At 45.4% G+C, this 12,442-nt stretch overlaps 1 pseudogene; it reads left to right on the plus strand.

Moving 5' to 3' along the window:
- The first annotated feature begins 1,780 nt into the window (after window positions 1–1,780).
- On the plus strand, window positions 1,781–2,587 carry LOC112164399 (annotated as a pseudogene).
- The last annotated feature ends 9,855 nt before the right edge of the window (window positions 2,588–12,442 follow it).

The following is a 12,442-nucleotide window of genomic DNA, read 5'->3' on the forward strand; positions in this document are numbered from 1 at the left end:
CCGTTCAGTCTCCTCACATGCTATTAATCCTCTAATAATAGCCAACTCCTCAAAAACCGCTCCTCACATGCTACTAGTCCCTTTTTTCCCGAGATTTGGAATCACTAATCTTGATTTACTGACATCGGTTTGACTCTTTAACCATCCATCCAAGGGTGGGGATTTGCCTGAAGTCCCTATAAATAGTTGTATTTTGGGCAGGGAATACTCACAACAAATCTTCTAAAATATTCAAGAAATGGCCTTTCAGTCCTTGCTTCTCTTTCTCCTTCTTCACAAATTAATCTTCCCCTCATGAAATGGCCTTTAGCCTCTAAATTTTAGGCTTTATGGCGTAGTCTCAAGCCTGGGTTAGGCCTTATGGCATAATCTCAGGCAACCCCTTATTTTGACTTTCTGGAAGTCTGGATGGAAAATGTCAGGCTTCAGATTGGTTTAGAAACACGCGAAGCGAAACGGGGAAGGGAGGAAGGCCACTTTGTGGTTCGTCTTTCCTCCTCTGTTTCCTTCTTTCTGGACCCGGCCCGTGTTGTGCCCTCCAGATGGAAGGGGCTTTGGTTATCACCTCATTCTCCCCCTCTTTCTTCTTGACAAAATCTTGGAGGGATGAGAAGGGATGGACTCTTTGAAGGAATGGGTTCAAGCTACAGAATGGTTGTTCCCATACTTCACAGTCCAACTAATGGTGGCTACCAAGGCTAAAGGGGGTGCAAAGACTCAAGCCGATATTCAGTTCCTTCACTCTCTGCCTCTCCCAAAGATAATGGCGCAGCTCAACCCGACGTTGGATTCCATAGCTGCTTCCACGTGAGGGGGCTTGGAGGCTCCATTTTCTTTCACTGGAGTCTCCCCTTCTCATGGATAATGGCGTTGGCCAAGCCTATGTTGGATTCCTCTGCCGCTTCAATGTACAGGGGGCGCGGGGCTTCCATTCCTCCTCTTTTTCCTTCCCTAAAGTCTGCCTCTCCTTGGGATAATGGCGTGGCTTAACCCGATGTTGGATTCCTCTGCCGCTTCCATTTGAAGAAAGATTCAGAAGATATCTAAAGACTCATGTTTTGTATTCTAGCCACTTTTGGCTTTGTAATGAATGTACTGCTTTTGGCTGCAAAGCCACTTTATGAATACAATACTATTTTCTTATCCTGATATTCATCTTTTGGATCCACTTGCTGGCCCCAACTCAAAACTCTTGGTTTTATCTTCTTAATGATTTTTTAACTTCGCATTAACTAACTGTTGAAAACTCTACGTTGAGAAGATAATATTGAAAATGAAATAGTTACCTCCTCGAAAACCGTTTGGTTCCCCCACGTGCCAATAATCCCTTGTTTTCCGAGATTCAGGGCAACTTTAATCAAGATATACTGACATTTAGTTTGACTCTTCAACTGTCCATCCAAGGGTGGAGATTTTCATGCCCTGTTCCTATAAATAGGTGCATTCTGGGGATGGGAATGTTCACACTGCAAAAAAAAACAAAAACCTTCCTCTGAGTTTCAGATTCTAAACAATACCCTTCCTTCCTCTTTCTTTTGTCCCTTCCCTTTTTACGAACACCTCTCTGTCAACTTCAGTCTCTCAGATATTTCTCTGATCTCATTTCCTCTCTTCACTTCACAACTCTCACATGCCTATATCTCCCTCCACATTATAAACCCAAATCCCTAATCCCCAATCCCAAAACCATTTCATCAACTCCAATATTTCTAACAGCAATCTTTCTTAATTACTCATCATCACCACTCTTCAATTCTCGCATTCTCTCAACCCATCACTAATGGAACAACTTTATTACAACAAGGGAGTTAGGTCCCCAACTGCAGAGCAGATTCAGAGGATCTGTCTTCAGTTGAAACGGTATGGAAAGATCGAGGGCAAGAACGTCTTTTATTGGTTTGAGAACCACAAGGCTCGGGAGAGGCAGAAGAAGAGGTTCACTTCAGATGTTCATGTACCTATGCAAAGATCAGGGCTTGTTGGTAATGGTAATGGTGCCAATTGGAAACATGAGGATCAGTAAATTAACTTCGGATCTTCTGCATCTGCTTCTGCTTCTTCTGCATCTGTGATTGCTTTTAACGGGTAGATGGGGAACTATGGTGGTTATGGATCTATGAACATGGAGAAGAGTTTTAGGGATTGTTCAATCTCAGCTGGAGGGGGAACTAGTTCTATTGGTGTTGGTGGATCCATTAGTCACAATTTTGGGTCATGGGTCGGCTGCAGTGTTGACCCATATTCCTCCTCATCCTACACTACTAGTACTAGTACTACTTTCTTTGGCATGAATGAAGAACAAACTTTCATGGAACAACGAGGAGAAGATCACCAGGAGATTGAAACCCTTCCACTGTTCCCCATGCACGGTGAGGACATCTTTGGCAACATGAAGACTACTTCCGAGGGAGGTGGCGGCTATGGCTACTACTCTGGTGGCTGGGGCGGCTACAACGGTGGCTCTCGCACTTCCCTTGAGCTCAACCCTAACTCCTACGGCTTGACCCTATTTTCCAGCGAAGGTGTTTTCTCTGCGAGAGAAGAGACAAAGCTCAAAAAAATTTCCGGAGCTGCTGACTCGGCTTAGTATAGTGTAGTGTTGCTAGGCATAGCGAAGAAACGATTATGGGCCTCAAAAATAGGCCTTCATAAATGGGCTTCGCGAGTGTAGGAACACTAGAATTGCCCCCCATGTCTTATGCGAAGAAACTATCTACGACTCCTTTGCGTCCCAGACATTGGGAAAGTATTTCTTCAAGTATCTGCCATTGATAGGGTTATGATGGACATCTCCATCCAGGTCCTTGAGATGAAAAGCTCCTTTCGCTAAGATTTTATAGATGATGTACGAGCCTTCCCATCTTGGAGTCCATTTTCCGCGACCATCTAACTTTTCTCCAAGCGGGAGAACTGCTTTCCAAACCAACTCTCCTTCGTTGTAACTCCTTCCCCGCATTCGCTTGTCATAGGCACGAGCGGCTCGTTGCTTTTCCATGACCAAACTATCTAAAGGATCCAAGCGCTTTTCGCTAAGGTTTTCATGTTCCTGCCACATAGCCTGAACGAAGTCTTCTCCAATGAGATGATGTTGCTCGTAATGATTGGACGTTGACTTCCAAAGGCAGGGCTGCATCATGGCCAAACATCAAAGCATAAGGTGTTGTCGCGGTGGGATTCCGCTTAGATGTGCGGTAGGCCCAAAGAGTCTCATAAAGTGAATCATGCCACTGTCGCAGATTAGCTTCCAACATTTTCTTCAGCAAATTGATGATGATCTTGTTGCTGGCCTCCGCTTGACTGTTAGACTGAGCATAATAAGGACTGGAAAGGACAAACTGTATTCCCCATTCTCTTGCCAGTTTATCAACTTCACCGCCCATGAAAGCTGCCCCCCGGTCCGAAACAAAAACTTCTGGGATACCAAATCTGCAGATGATGTTCCTGAATAGGAATTGTCGCAACGTGCCTCCGGACGCTTCTTTAAGAGGTTCTGCTTCAACCCAGTTTGTAAAGAAATCGGTCGCGATGATGATGAACTTGTGTTGAAGCGACGAATGAGGATGAATCATTCCAATTAAATCAAGTGCCCATCCTCGCGCGGGCCAGGGTTTTATAATGGGCTGCATCGGAACATTGGGGTCATGCTGGACCGGCCCATAAGCTTGGCAGTCCAGGCAGCCTTTCGAGAATGCGATATAATCCTTCAAAATGCTTGGCCAGAAATACCCATGTCGTATGAGCAACAATCGCATCTTTGGACCTGCTTGGTGAGCACCGCAAATGCCAGAATGAACTTCGCGCATGAGTTGTTTCGCTTCGCCGCCATAAACACATCTGAAATCCACGCCATCTTCTCCTCGTCTGCGAAGCTCATCACCTTTGAGGAAGTAGTTGAGGGCAAGATAGTGAATCCTTTTATCCATGGTCTGATCAGGATGTTTGAGATAATTGATCAAAGGGATGTGCCAATCCACATCAATGGGCTCCAAAGTCGCTACTGACGTGTTGTCTGGAAGATCTTTTCTCGCCATCCAGGAAAGAAGCGTTCGATGCTCTACTTTCAAGATTCTCTCGCACATGCCATATCTCAGCATTACCCCTGTTGCCAGCTGGGCCAACTCATTCACGGCGAAATTTCGTTCGCGAGGAATGTGCTCAAGATCCAAGTCATCAAACTGGTCCAACAGTTCTACTGTCCTGTTTAAATAAGGGACCAGCGAGAAGCTAACGCATCTAAACTTTTCGCGTAGCTGATTAATGACCAGGAGAGAATCTCCAAGTATTTGTACGTCTCTGACTCCCATTTCCAGCAGCACTTCTAGGCCTATGATTAAAGCCTCATATTCAGCCTGGTTGTTGGCACATTGAAACTCCAACTGGAATGAGTACGAAAAGTGATCTCCTGCCGAATTCTCCAGTGCGATTCCTGCTCCGGCCATGGTATCTGTTCGGAAACCATCAAAGCACAATACCCACCACTGTAACATGACCGATGCCTGGCCATTGGTGAAAGGTTTGGAGCAATGTATATGACATGCCTTTCCACATAAATTTGCCGCGACCTCTAGCTCGCGAAGCTCTAGAGCGTCCAGCATGGGATGATGTGCTTGACCCTTCACAGCCTTTTGAGGGACATATTGTAAGGAAAATTCTGAAAGAGCCAAGACCCATTTGCCAATTCGGCCCCTAAGAATGGGTCGCGACAACATATATTTGACCAGATCAGTCTGAGCGATTATGCATGTAGTAAAGGACAACATGTAGTGGCGTAGCTTACATGCAGAGAAGTATAACGTTAAACACAGCTTTTCCATTGGTGTGTACCTGGTTTTGCAATCTGTTAACATTCTGCTAAGGTAAAAGATGGCATGCTTACTTCCCGCTTCGTCGTTTTGTGCCAGCAGGCTTCCTATTGAAGCTTCCGCCTCTGTGATGTAAAGTTTGAGCGATTGGTTTGGTTTTGGAGGAACAAGAACTAGTGGATTGGTTAGGTAGGCCTTTATTTTATCAAAGGCCTCTTGATGCTTCACTTCCTACACAAATTCTATTTGTCCTTGCAGCTTTAGTAGAGCAGAAAAAGGCTGAATCTTGCCGGCGGAATTGGAAATAAACCGTTGTAGGAAATTGGTTTTTCCTAACAACCTTTGCAATTCCTTCTTTGTTCGTTGCGGCGAGGCATTGATAATTGCTTTAGCTTTATCTTCTGATACCTCAATGACTCTCTGATGTACAATGAATCCCAAAAAATTACCTGCTTGAACCCCAAACACACATTTCGCAAGGTTCATCTTTAGCTTGTGACGCCGCATACGTTTGAAAACTTTTCACAAATCCGCAATGTGATTACACAACTGCTTGGATTTAATGACTACGTCATCTATATAAACCTCTAGAATCTTCCCTAAGATGTCATGGAAGATTAGGTTCATTGCTCCCTGGTACGTGGCTCCCGCGTTCTTCAAACCAAAAGGCATGACCATGTATTCGAAAACTCCCGCGAAACCTGGGCATCTAAAAGCAGTTTGTGTCTATCTTCTTCCACCACTGGAATCTGATGGTAACCGACAGTTCCGTCCACAAAAGAGAGAAGTTCATGACCAGCTACTGAGTCCACCAACATGTCCGCTATCGGCATGGGGTAAACGTTTTTGGGAGTGGCCTTATTAAGATAGCGGTAGTCCACGCACACCCTCATTTTGCCATTCTTCTTTCGAACTGGAACAACATTGGATAGCCACTGATTATACTTGGCTACCCTGATGATTCCTGACGTATGCATCTTCTCGACTTCCTCCTTAACCAACACCTGGGTTTCTAAGTTCATTCGCTTGGACTCCTGCTTCACTGGATTTTGATCTGGGATAGCCGGCAGTTTATGGCAGACCAAGTCAGGAGATAATCCGGGCATATCTTCATATTCCCGCAATAAATTGATGAGCCCCAGTTTTTCATTATGCTCTAATTTTGCACTTATTGCCACTTCCATTAGCTTTGCCTCACTGCCCAAATTTACCTTTTCTGTAGGATCTCTAACCTTTGGCAGTGTATCATCCAGTGCTGCTGGAGCCAATCAGATAGGCTCTTCTTCCTCCTCCTGATCGGAGAATTCTTCGTCTATGTATTCCAATGTCGCTACTTGTGCATAGGCCTCTTTTTCGATCAAATATGAAGACAATCTATCATATAAAGAACGAAAGGCTGCTACCTCTTCCTCTATGAGGTCGTGATCCATTAGTTAAACTTGGAGATGGCACCGTATGTCCAGGCATTTCGAGGTCGTTTTTTGCGACCGCAAGCCCCCATTATGCTAATTCAGAGGCCGTCACCCCTGTGGGGCGGCCCTTATCATTAATACCAACGAACTGTAAAGGAGAGATTGGTTCTAGGTAGTACCTTGCATCCACGTAGCTGGCGAACACTGAAAAAGGTCGTGGGTTTGCTTTGACAATTTCCGCCTTGTTCGCGACTCTATCCCATATGATCAGCTCTTGATGAAGGGTGGATGGGACACAATAACTCCGGTGGATCCAGTCGCGGCCCAGAATTGCACTATATGCCGCATAGCAATCTGTAACAAAGAAAGCGTAAACTCCTTCTGCTAGACCCACCTTGACTTGTAGGAAAATCAAATCCAATGTTTTGGTTACAGTCCTCGCGAAGTTCTTTAGTGTAAGGGACGTGGATTGGATCTTCTCTTTCTTGATCCCTAGCAGATGCATGGTTCTGGTGGTCAAGACGTTGACTGCAGCACCTGTGTCTACCATGATTTTGCTAACCTTGATGTCATTCACATCGGCGGTGATATACAATGGCCTCATGTGTTGCGTCATTGCTAGCGTTGGCTTGCTGAAACCCATGTCCTAGTTTCTCACATTGGTGTCTGCAGCCTCTACTGCTTCGACCTCTTTCAGCGTGGGTTTCTTCGGGAGAGATAGGGCCGCTGAGGTGATCTCGAACGTTCGTTTGTCCAATGATTTATTATCCTCTGCTTGGCATTCCTGAGCTGCCACTGGTAAGGCATATTTTAATGATAGGACATACACCATGTTACATGTAATATCCAACATGTTTGCTTCTTATGATTCTGCCGCGAGAGAGCTCAAGTCCACTTCCTCCTTAAATTCGCTTGCAACGTAAGCAGCCAGGGATCCTTCTTTTTGGACATGACATGCTCTTACTGATCCGTCGCGGAGGTAAATTCCTTCTTGGGTGGGTCCTACCTCTGCTTCACTGATGAAGCCCTTTCTGAGTTCGCAACCACTATGCTTTGAACCTTCTTAGGCCTTTACTGCACAATTGCAAACCGATTGTCTTTGCCCCCCAGCCTGTCAAAGATTGAAGGCTCGCTATCTCTTCCTTCACGAGATATTCTCGGCCAAATACTGACTTTAAGAGCTGGCAGCGATTCTCGCCTCGCAGGAGCTAAGGACTTCTCCTGACTGTCCTTCCAGTGAGCGCTGGTTTTTGAAGCTCGTTGTGACATCTCAGGACTTCGCTGGAAAACCCGCGGGCCGATGAACCTTTTGGAGGTTAGTGTCTCCACCTGTCTCTGGTATTCTTCTGGAGATTTCAGTAATTGCGATGGTTTGATCAGTCCTTGATCTAGCGCTTCTAAGGTTCACTTTGCTTCTCCAAACCTCCGCTGGAGTTTTCTCTTCCTTGAAGAGCTCATCTCCACCGCCTTGCCCTTCTTCTGTGTATACCATCTCCCTTCTTTGATGGAGGATGTCAACACCGGCGGAATGTAAGGTCTGGTTAAGACCTCCTGCTGCTTATCCGCCTGCCCTTCTTCCCTCATGGCTTTCAACTTTTTGAATAAGTTTGAGTCCCTTGGAGAGGGAGTTTTTGAACCACTATGCGCTCTTGGGCTGCATGGTTGGAAGTTTCTAGAAGATGATACTAACTTTATTGGCGACAGAGATCCAAAGCGGACAGTCTAGGATGTTTCCTCATGCAGCGCTTGAGTGTCACATTCTTCTTTGCACCGTGAGCATAGGATAATGGGTAAACGAGGGTTGGATTCCTGCTTCGCTACCTTTTCTCCTGCCCTTTTCAAATCCTTAGCCGCGTGGTCTGGACTTTGATTATGTTGATCTCTTGTACGCCATGCCACCGTCCACCATGTTGATGCTGGTGTCTGGGAAAGGATCTAGGTCCACCAACGCTGCGGCTGTTGTCGGCGCCTCTACCTGTAAACTATCGTTATTTAACCAGATTTGGATCTGATCCTTCAGCTTAACACAATCAGCTGTATTATGATTCCATATATTATGGAGTTTGCAGTATTTCTTCCCCCTTAACTTCTCTAGTTTGGGAAATGAGCCAAATTCGGTTTTCACCATCTTCGCCGCGATCATTTCGTCCAAGATTTCGTGGGCTTTGTTCGCGTCATAAGTGTAACTCGCCAACTCTGGTTTGGTGAAAACCACCGACTTGAGCTTTACAGGCTCTTTGCACAACTTCAGTTGCTTTAGCGTTGAAGCCTTTTTCCCTGTGAGTTCCAACGCTGCTATCTCGTCTTCTTCAAACTCGTCAACTTCTTATGTGCTAGATTCCTCACTCTTGTAGTAAGGATCATAGGAACTGGAGCTGAGCGCAGCCATTGTTAGGCGTTTCCCTGGGATGTATGTCCCCTTCGAGGCATTTTTCATAGCGTCCATCTCCCTGAGCAAATGCTCGAAACTTCCTACTTTTGTGATCAGTCCTCCCATGGAATTGAACATGCTTCCATGCTGCTTCTTGCGTTGGCGAGGCTCTAAGCCTTTGATTGCCAACTTCACCAGTTCTTTCTCCGGTAGAATCACGTTCAACTTCCCCTTCTGTATTTGGAACCGCAGAAGGTATGTGACAGCGGATTCAGTTGGCTGTTGAGCCATCTAAGTAAAAGCTAGATCTACCTCCGGCTCGATAGTCTCGAAAGTTTCCTTGAACAGCTTCTCCATCACGGGCCAACTCCCAACTGATCTTGGTTGTAGCTTAGTGAACCAGGTGAAGGCAGACCCCGACAAAGAAGTAGCGAAGATGTTACACTTCAGATTGTCATCGTTCTGGTACTGGCCACACTGTACTCAAAACCTGACCAAATGGGCCGCTGCACTTTCGACTTCCTCTCCCGAGAAAGTAGATAATGTAATGTTCTTATATCCCCTAGGATAAGGTGTCTATGTAATATGCGGTGGGAAGGGCCCCTGGTAGGCTTCCTCCCGGTTAGGCCTCTGGTTCGCGGCCCTGATCATTGCTTCTACCTCTTCTCTCCTTACATATCTTGGATCAGGAGGAGGTGGGTGAACCACTGTATCATCAACTGGCAGGATCAGCGATGGCGCCTGTGAAGCCTGATTAACCAAAGATACGTCTCCTCCATAGGTCATTTTGTGTTGGGTCAACGTCTGCGAAGTAAAACCCGCTGTTGGCTGACCCTTTGTGGCTGCGGTGATCATTGCTGGACTTCCAACCTATTGGCTCACTGAAGGCTAATCCTTGTGCACGCATTCAACTCCGCCGCTGTCGTATTGGGGAGACGGACTATGGTCAACAAGGGCCCCCTCATTGATTTTCAAAGTCCTGGTCCCTTGCGCGATTGATGACGCGGCGTTGTTCTTTCCACCCGTTGTGAAGGTAGTCTCTTTACCTCTGACTGATGCGGCAGTTGTAGTTAGAGCGGATGTGGTCGTACTGCCGCCGCTAGCTTTTTCTCGAGCATTCGGCGATACGTACTTGCCTGGCCCTGTGGATTGGTCAAGCAAACCAAAGATGGCATTAGGATCTCCCAGAGCTTTATTCAGAACCTTTTTAGCTTGGTCTAAGTCAGCTCTCTGCATGGCAACCTGGGTCGCGAGATTGGATCCCTCATTTTTGATAGCCGTGACGTCTATGGCGATGTGTTTGCTTGCGGCCAACAGTTCTTCGTGGTTCTTCTGCATTTTTTTGTTCATGCCATCAAATTGCCCTTATGTTTATTGTGCCCCTAGCTCAAGCTTCTTGACCGAGATCGTGAACTCATCAAGCTGTTGGCGGTCCTCCGCAAGGGCTTTTTCCATCTTCTCATGGTATGCGGCAGAATTCTGTTGAAGGATATTAAGCCGCTCTTCTATGGTCGCATTCTCTGGAACGGGAATAGGCACAAAGTTAATAGTTGTAACCGCGCTCGCGGCTACCTAGGTGATGCTAGACGCATTGCCAGCCTCATTAGGCTGGGCGGCGGGATCGCCTTCAGTAGTAGGCTGTAGATTTCCTCCTTGCTCGGTTGTCATCTTGGTCGATGGAGGATTGAGGGAAAATCTATGGATTACCAATTCTTCAGAAAGACCACGATAGCCTGCACGCGAGTGCGGTCTGTAACTGGATGTCTTATGTTTCGGGCAGTTAACGTAAACCTTTTGATAAGGGTTTGCGCTTGACTTCCCAATGGGTGCAATCGCGAAGAACCGATATGCAGTAGGTCCCACTGGACGTGCCAAAATGTTTGGCTCCAGTTTTGTTGCAGCTGGTCAACAGTGTCTTTTCTGCGCGGGCGTGCCAGCACCTTTCGGGTGCGATCGTCAGGGGTGTCCCTTAACCTGACTTCTTTTGAGTGATTATGGACGAGGAAAGCACCAACCTTGTCGCGGGATTCTTTGTGCCTTGTGGTGAGGACTTTTGCTAAGCTTCTTCAAAATCACACAATCGATACTCAACGTCGTAGATCGAGTAAAACGAAAATCACTGGGAAGTGGGGAGAATTTGCTAAAGCGTGACTTTAGCTTGGCTGGTTTGCGAGGGCGTTACCCTTGCTTGGCTGCTTCTGTAACCGTTGTGGTTGCGGTACTACAGTCGGCTCCCGAGGATACTAGGACTGAAGCACGTTGACAGAGGGTTTGGTGGCACTGACAGTCGGCTTCTGAGGATTTTGGGACTGGAGTGTGATCACCGGTAAGAGAAAGAGAGGGATTCTCTGGAGAGACTTGAGTAGTCATAGAGATTAGTTGATGAATTATGTCTTTGTTTGTCAAGACCCACCCCGGAATTACCCCCCTAACTCCAAGATGGACCTGCGGGGCCCACTTTTCTATAAAATTCGACAGAACTTCCCCTAAAAGTGGACAACCCAAACCTGTTGAAAAACACTTCTAGGTATAAATAAAATTCAATGCTTGAAGCCACCCTGCTTCCTAGCAACAATCCGCAAATTTCCAATTATAAACACCGTACTACACAAACATAACCACTTATATAAAATACAATCCAGCAAGTCAAATCTTTTTACTTTCTCCAATATTATACAATCCGCATACACTCATAATTATACAAATGTATAAATCCATCCTTCCAAGGTAATCAGAGCAATCTATAGAACACAATTTAAACATGATACGTAAAGTAGGTTAATAAATAACCTACTGAGGATAGATAGCAATGTTGGTGCTAGCCTCAACTCCTAAGCCGGTCAGCAACGCTGCAATCTGGGCAATTGAAACCAAAGGGCCCAGGGGAAAGTACGTAAAAACGTTAGCGTGAGTGGACAAAATAAATAAGCACAACGGAAAAAGAGTTTATACTTTCCCACATTTATTTCAATAAAATCCGATGCATGCAATGTGAATAAAGACAATTATCTTTAGAAACAAGTATTTCGTAAAACCAAGCCAGCCCCGCTGGTATAAGTGAAAACTGGACTATCCCCGCTAGTCAAAAATCAATAAAGAGTATGGGGAAAGCGTTTTCACCATACGAATAAAAAGGGAGCCTCCCAGGCTCGGGTCGGAGTGTCCCACACTCTTGAGCATCGTATGCTCTACTCTACTCACCCACAAACACATAGTAAGTAGGGAGGAGTACTAATAGGCTAGCTAGCAATATAATATAGCGACCCAGGTATGGTGGGTTAAAATCACGAAAAAAATCGAAAATACAAGGGCTTCCCCAATACTTTGCAAGGAGAATATAAGAGCTAATGGTGTGACCCCGCACACCCAAGAATATTCTCAATCCATAAGTAAATTAAGCGGAAATAATAAATAGATGTAAATCCCTTGAAGGAAACTCCATTTCCGGATTTCTCTTAAAAGCTCAAGAATTGATATTCAAATCTAATACATTTTCGAAAAATACCAAGGCATAATAACTCAACCAAAAGTTTCAGCATAAATTATGAGTCTCAAATCAAGCATCAAATTTCTCGATTCAAAAGTCCAAGTCAATTATATCGAGTAATCAAGACCAAAATAAAATGCTCGATAATTTAATGATAAATCACAATTCTTGCTTAAGAAAATTAATTGCATGCATTATTTTAAAATCAAGCATCCACTCACAGTGTACGGCTAAGCCTGCCGTCGACCCGAACCCTCCTCGAGGGAATCCTCCTCATGTCCTATACAATATAACGTTCGTGAACCCATAATTTCTGGATGGAAAATTAAATTACGATAAATAAAACCAAACCCTAACATTGTCTTTATAT

This window comes from Rosa chinensis, chromosome 5 (assembly GCF_002994745.2).
Source record: "Rosa chinensis cultivar Old Blush chromosome 5, RchiOBHm-V2, whole genome shotgun sequence".
Classification (NCBI taxonomy): domain Eukaryota; kingdom Viridiplantae; phylum Streptophyta; class Magnoliopsida; order Rosales; family Rosaceae; genus Rosa; species Rosa chinensis.